This window comes from Schistocerca piceifrons, chromosome 11 (genome assembly GCF_021461385.2).
Source record: "Schistocerca piceifrons isolate TAMUIC-IGC-003096 chromosome 11, iqSchPice1.1, whole genome shotgun sequence".
In the NCBI taxonomy this organism is placed as follows: domain Eukaryota; kingdom Metazoa; phylum Arthropoda; class Insecta; order Orthoptera; family Acrididae; genus Schistocerca; species Schistocerca piceifrons.
In genome coordinates, this window is record NC_060148.1 from 136,451,961 (window position 1) to 136,459,280 (window position 7,320).

Sequence of the window (7,320 nt, forward strand, 5' to 3'; positions counted from 1 at the left end):
AATACTATACGGAAACAAACAAACGTCATCTATTCCTCCTGGCCAGAGTCTAACTTTATGACATATATTTACAGTTTTAACTACACTGCCTCACGTCTCAACGTAGGTCAACTACAAGAATTTAATAAGGTACCTGCTGAAAGTTTCCATGTTCATACTGAGGCACCAGTGTGGACAATAAAACAAACACAACGTTTACATGATCCACAAAACTAGCAAGGTGAAAATTTTTATAAACTTGTTAGACGCGCATGGATTTTTTTTTATATTGGTGTTACTTTTACACCCTTGGTCTCTGAATGACATTTACCCTGGTTGAATCGAACTTTGCAGTAATGTCATAGTAATTTCTTTGAGAGTAGGACAACAGTGTAATCTTACGGAGGTGGAGCATACGGCACAAGAGTGGTGTCCAAAACTCAAAAATACATCAGTCGATGCGTTCGAAGCCGCCTTATTAACCCCCACAGCACCACCTGATTACGAGCGTTCTGTAAATAAATGAACTGGTCGCTGGTGGAAGATTATTCGACGCAAGGTTTCCGAGTCGACGAATCGCTGCAAACCGTCCGACTGAGGAGAGGCACATAAACACTCATGTACGTTCGGTTGGCATCTGCGACGTCACCAGCCACCGGATGCGTACGAGAGCCTCTGCCACTGAGTGAGGCGTTGGCTGTGGTCGCGGCAGGTTAGAAATTAGCCAGCGGTGGACGACTCGGAACTGCTACGATTCAGATCGATTTCTGTGGTGCAGCAAAAATATAACAATTTCAGTGTCATCCAATTGAATAAAAAATTAAGTGCAATATATTCAGTTAAATGCAATAAATATGATATAAATAAAATTATAAACAGCCGACCAGTTGCAATGGATAAAGAATTCTTACCTAGGTTTCAACAAATTTAAATTTGTCTTCTTCAGAAGGTGGCCTAAGGACAATGAACATCATAGCTTACATTAGAAAAGTATGAAACTTAAGTCAAGAATAGATTTTAACATAAATTACAGAGGTCTTGCATTACAGAAATATGAGAACGACGACTGGTACTTACAATTTTACATTAGTAAGGACTAATGTACCATCGCCGTTTTTACAAATGTCGGCATACATCCATTTGTCAAAATTAAAACATAGCCTTAGAAATAGGGTTTGTCACGTAAATATAAATTAGTGCATGGATCTTGCAGAGCTCACAACCGACAGAGTGTAATCGGCGAGAGTAGTTGCTCTGCGACCAGGGCAGGTGGCGCTCATGGCGCGAACCATGTGCCAATTGGCGTACAAAAGCAACGTGTAAATTATCAGTATTAATAACGTCCTTAGATAAAGTAATAGTAAAAAGAAGGAAAGCGTTTAACACTCCCGTTATAACAGTAAGGGAGCCTTGGTACAATTAATGTAGTTATACATAAAACAGGCAGGTGGCGCTTATGCCGAGAGAATTACGCCCAGTGGCATATACAGACAAAATATAAAAATTACATTACTATATTAGTGAAGCTCACAAACGGTATATATGTCAGAACTTTAAAATTGACAATAATGGCTCTTAATACAGAATTACGAACCCTGGTCCACAGTGCAGTTAATAAACATTCGCAGGGAACCAACATTTTAGAGCCAGACAAAATCACATAAGGGCCGATGTAGTGGCACCCATACATCGTGAGAAAACCACATTACATAAAGGGTAGTGAGCTTAAAGCATTGAAGGTGCATCATAGCTTCCGGAGAAAATAGACCACTAAGGTTACCAGAATTAATGTTATACCATAAACAGTACAGGTTTAAAGCCTTCGAAACATTGTCTACAAGCAAGATTCAACTGGTCGTTCAGTATATTACCGTCCTTGAGCTCTAGATGTTTAAAAATTTGTAACTCTTCCCACAGATCTAGTCTATGCCTTTTGACTTCTCTGTGTAGGATAACAGTGTCTTCTAACTGTTTAGGCGTATGGCTGGCTGTCAAGAGGTGTACAGCAAAAGTAGCGCTGTGTATATTCGCTCCTTTTTTACATAATAGGTGTTCTTTATATCTTGTTTTCACAGCTCTGCCTATTTGACCAATATAATACGAAGGACAGTTATTACAGGTTAGTTTGTAAACACCTGAATTGGAAAACCAATCGCTGGCAATCTCTACTGAATGTACAAGATTACTTTTTAAACTGTTACCTGTAGAGAAGGAGACGTTACAGTTTTTTTTTTTTTCTTACAAGACGTTTAATCCTATATGATATATCACCCAAGAAAGAAATGGAAATTAATTTTTTGGCTTCTTTGCTATCAGTTATCCGTTGCAACTGGTCGTCTGTTTATAATTTTATTACGTGGAACCGTTGCTGTTGTGCAGCTATGTTTAAAATACATAAATAAGAGAGTTGGAACTTAAATTGAGGCAACTATTTATTCACAACCGATACAAAAGAGTTACATGTTTTCACCTGTTACTGTCCTTCAAAATAGTCACCAGCCTTGTGTAGAACCCGTTGCCAGCAATGTGCAAGGCGTACCAGAGCCTGTTCTGTTGATGGTACAAATGAGCGGACTGAAGATATGGTGATTCTCGTGTTCGTCTTTGACGGTGTTATCCTAACGCATTACGCTCCTCCTCGGTAGACCGTCAATGCACGGTATTACTGTTCGTTTTTGGAGCATCATCTGCGACCAGCTTTGCGAAAGAGGCGGCGACACTTTCTGCGCAACCCACTCATCGTACTGCACGACAATGCGCGGGCGCATTTGGTCCATGAGACTGGGAGGTACTGTACCATCCACCGTACTCCACGGACTTAAGTCCTTGTGACTTTGATTTGATTCCGAAGATGAAGGAACCACTTCGTGACATTCGCTTCACAACTATTCCAGAGATTCGACAGGCAGTAGACCGCTCCATTCGCACCATCAACAGAAGAGGCTCTGCTGACGGTATATTACGCCTTCCACATCGCTGGCAACGGGTTCTACACAACGCTGGTGGCTACTTTGAAGGACAATAACAGGTGCAAACATGTAACTCTTTTGTATCGGTTGTGAAAACCAGTTGCCGCCATTTAAGTTCCAACCCTCGTAATATCTCGCCCTTTGCAGTAGTCATACATCTTCACACCGCATCAAATAACTTTGCACACATTAACCAACATTTTTGGTAGCAAGAGGGAACGTGAAAATGTGAGCATTTCTTAACGGGGTTGAGCGTCTCCGTGCGAGCAAATATCGATTGTGGAGCTGAAAGTTTTTCATCGGTAACCACATTTCCAGAATCGATATAACAGTGTCAACATGACCAACAAGAAGCTGTTTTGTGAGATAGATCCGCTTTTGATGACCCCCTCGTAGGACGCACTAAACAAACCGTAGTATGCGTCATTCGCAGAAACGATTTCTGGATTACATACGCTTACGTACGTGAGTGTCTTCCTGAGACGTTAAGGATTCAAATGCTAACAAATAATTCTAGCATAAGAGACTTCTTTGGCTCTTACTGGGACATGGTTTTGAAATAATTGCTGATACAGGCTGCAGAGCTCTTTCTGTTACGGCTTTGTGCTATCGACTGTCAAACACGATGGAGTATCGACATTATACTTGACAAGAGGTTATAAAAATAATAACTTTACTTGTTTCCGAATGTCAACAAGACGTGTTTGGGTCCGTTGCTACATACGACAGGACTGTTGATGAGATCACGGCACCATTTCCGTACAGGAAATATAAATGTCACAGCAGTGTAAACATGTCGTCTACAGGGCTCGCGCGATCCTTTTGCTGAATCAGAAGACAGCGATTGATAATTGTACAGTCGGCAGCTGTAACCAGGAGAGTTAAAACCGATCGGGCCACGCAGGATTAGCCGAGCGGTCTCAGGCGCTGCAGTCATGGACTGGGCGGCTGGCCCATCGTCGGGCATGGGTGTGTGTGTTTGTTCTTAGGATAATTTAGGTTAAGTAGTGCGTAAGCTGAGGGACTGATGACCTTAGCAGTTAAGTCCGATAAGTTTTCACACACATTTGAACATTTTTTAACAAAATCGATCGTAAAGATTTCTGCCGTTTGCTTTTTTAAGATGTATCGGGGCCGACTTATGAACAAAAATGAGACACACTGCAAAGTAAAATTTTAAAAAAAAAGTTTTTCCATAAACGCACGGAACTTTCAGAGTAGTCATTGCATTACTTTAAGAAGCAGAATGTCAGAGCAGACACACTCCATTACAGGGGTAGCATACGAGGCAGTGCAGGATCGTTAATAATGAATGAGTCGCGAGTGTCGATGTTATGACGTCATCATAGTGTATCAGCAAGAGACGTCCCCCGAGACCAGAGTATACGTAGCGGAACTGAAGCGAAGGGAACAGTTAATCCTGGGAGGCGCGCCATATTTCCAACTTTTTCCGTCGTTTTCTACTTGGCTTATCTAAGTACAATATTTCAAACTAGTGTTTTAGGCGAAAATATTTACAGTACTGTTATCAACGCAAAACCGAGGGATACAGATATTTTTTTATATCGTAATAAGGCTTTACATTTTCTGTCATCTGACAGTCCTCACGGATCATATTTCGCAACAATAAATTGAACCTGGACAGCGGCTATTGTCTTACCGTCGAGTGACCACAGAGCAATTGGCAGAATTTATTAGGTATCCATGTGGGGAAACAGCGTCGCAGACATCGACACCTTATGTGGTAGCACGGCACCACTGATAGGGTCCCTGAAAAAAAGGCGATGATCATTTTCGAAATTATCTTGATTTGTTACTCAAGTTTGGGGGCAAGAATACGGATAACGTCTGGCGCAAGAAAGCCGTCGTGAACAACTCCGTTCCGGTTGTAAAGGAATTTTCGGCCTACAGTTGTTTTCGCGGCAATTTATAAACACCGTGTCATTTTTATTGTCTCTCTATCTGATGCTGACGAATTACAGAGCGGTGAAGTGGAAAGAAACGTAATCACGATGATGAGATGGAGGCCATTTCTTAGCTGTAGTTTATTCGGAAGAGCGAGCCGCTCTGGCCAAGCGGTTCTAGGCGCTTCAATCTGGAACCGCGCGACCGCATCGGTTGCAGGTTCGAATATGGATGTGTGTGATGTCCTTAGGTTAGTTGATTCCTTCAGCAGGGCATAAGAACGATTTGGTCTCTCCATCAATATTCCGAAGACAAAGGTGATGGCGCAGCCAACTCCTGGCTCCTCCGTTCCTGATTCCAGCATATTCATTTCTGATACACCCTTGGAATAAGTGGACCATTTCCTCTACCTAGGAAGCATACTAACTGCTCATCTGGAAAAGATGTGAAGAATGGATTACGTGCTGCCCATGGAGCATTAGGACGTCTTACAAAGCGTGTCTTCCTGAATAAAGACCTAACTCTTACACCAAACTGATGGTATACAAAGCTGTAGTCATTTCCACCCTGCTATATGGTTGCGAAACCTGGGCGTTATATTGCTGTGATCTGAAGAAACTAGAATGTTTCAACCAACAGACTCTAAGATATATCATGAACCTGATATGGGGTGACTTCATATCCAACATGGCTGTTCTTGGGAAAGCAAATATGTATAGCATGGAAGCTCTTATCATTGGGCATCAACTCAGATGGGTCGGACATGCTCTTCAAAACTTTGAGCTGGAACGTCGAAGAATGGAGAATGACAAACGGCAGATACGTAAACTCCTCCAGGCTCAGCCACGTCCTCCACCTTCCATCAGCTGTAATGTCTGTGGCCGCCTGTTCCACGCTAGGATTGGATTGCTAAGCCATCAACGACACTTCCACGCGTGAACCGTGACAAAGGAAATCTCAGGAGAGAAATGAAAACTCGGATACGAGTATCAGCCGACGACGACGAGTTAGGTTTAAGTAGTTCTAAGTTTAGGGGACTGATGACCTCAGAAGTTGAGTACCATAGTGCTCAGTGCCATTTGAACCATTTTATTCGGAAGAACGTAACTTTTCTTATTGTGTTTTCTGTGGATTAAGGGAGACATCACTATGCACTTTCAGTCTGTTCCCATAGGAAATGAAATTAAAAGGCTGAACATTTGACGAGTTGGTCCAATCACTTCATCGCCTCGTTAGAAAGGGCGACCCGGTTTGATAGCGTCTCTGGTTTGGAGAGAGAGATTCAGCCGTGGGCAAAAGTCTGCGGCCATTACCAACTAGAGACGTGCCCTTACTTCCCAGACACAGCAGTGCACACATCGAGAGCTGGATAATAAACACAAAAATAAATGTGACGAAGTTGCTACAATGATTCTGTCATCTTTCTTGTGGTTTCAGTGTGTATCTAGTGCAGAAGACTAACGTAATCTCGATGACGTTGTGGTGTACGTGGAGAAGGGGTTAAACATAATGTGTCGGAAAGAATGGGTGCTATCAGTTCCTTACGGCATGACAACAACGTAGATTCATTTGTTACCAATACTGATTAAACTGAAAGTTGCTAAGTATCGCCTCCAGAACCGTATGCGGATAATCTCTAAAACAGCAGCTACAAGATTCGATATTTACATCGAAGCATAGGTCTGAACGAAACAAAAGTAGTATGCGTCGTTCACAGAAATGTTCTGAGTACCGGAGAGGCTTTCCTACGTAAAGTCAGTCTACCAAAGACAAATTAAAGACGCCAGTAGTACACAGTAACTTTAGCTTAGCAACTTTTTTTGCCCTAATTGGGACCTGGTTGTCAAAGATTAGCTACATAAACGATTCCCGCAAATTTCAAATACAGGTTTCTATTATGGACTATTCAGACAGGTCGGAGGGCGGACACCAAATTTTACACTAGCACCTACTAATGATAAATTTCTTATCTTTCATTATCCATGCAACTATGATGCCAACTTGATACTTGGCCGGAATGTGTAAGAAATCACAGCATTACTTCCTGCAGGAGGATGGAACCACAACGTTAACACTATGGCAACAGAGGTTGCACAATTTGATTGTGGGGTCAGAAAGTAATGCGATGGAATTCCTGCGTTTGGTACTTGTAACCCGCTGTGTGCCAAACGATTGGTTAGTTGTACGCCAGTGATGTTTTCTAAGAGTGTTTAAAGCTGTAGCAGAACAGTAAGGTACTTCCTTAAAAAGATAAACTAGATAACAGGAAGAATATTTTGGAATACTGAACGTATTAACTTAGGTGCAAGAGTGTAAGGCCACGCTCTGTCGGTTGTAGGGGCTGCATATGTGGCGTGGAAGAGTAAGACGCGAGTGTCCATGTCACGACGACAGTGTTTGTGTGTCACGAAACGAGGCCTGCCGCGAAGCGTACAGAATATACGTAAGTGACTGTAAATGACTAATT